This window comes from Apis dorsata, unplaced genomic scaffold (genome assembly GCF_000469605.1).
Source record: "Apis dorsata unplaced genomic scaffold, Apis dorsata 1.3 scaffold_80, whole genome shotgun sequence".
NCBI lineage: Eukaryota > Metazoa > Arthropoda > Insecta > Hymenoptera > Apidae > Apis > Apis dorsata.
In genome coordinates this window covers 247,848-248,187 of record NW_006263378.1, presented here as the reverse complement: position 1 = coordinate 248,187, position 340 = coordinate 247,848, and the positions used below count along the sequence as shown (strand labels likewise).

The 340-nt window shown below is 12.9% G+C and overlaps 1 protein-coding gene across 2 annotated transcripts in view; it reads right to left on the bottom strand.

The window, feature by feature from the left end:
- The window catches only part of LOC102676266 (heterogeneous nuclear ribonucleoprotein H2-like), a 6,293-nt gene that overhangs the window by 3,970 nt on the left and 1,983 nt on the right, over positions 1–340 (bottom strand). The gene's annotated exons all lie outside the window — the stretch shown is intronic.

Genomic DNA, 340 nt, shown 5'->3' with positions numbered 1-340 from the left:
TAATAATAATAATAATAATAGTAATAATAATAATAATAATAATAATAATAATAATAATAATAAAGAAAAATTAATTATGCCAAAGTTAAGAATTAAATTCTACAATTTAAAGAATATATTTTTATATATTACATATGTAACATATAGAAATTAAATTTTTGAAATTTTTTTCTTTTTAATTTTATAAAAGATTGCATAAAATATAGAAATTTTATTTTTATTGATCTTAAATCTTAACTAAGGCTACCTGATTAAAAAACACAGAGATACTGCTTAGGATAAATATAAAACAAACTTCAAAAATTTATATATAAGATCTTTAAAATATTAAAAATTTTTA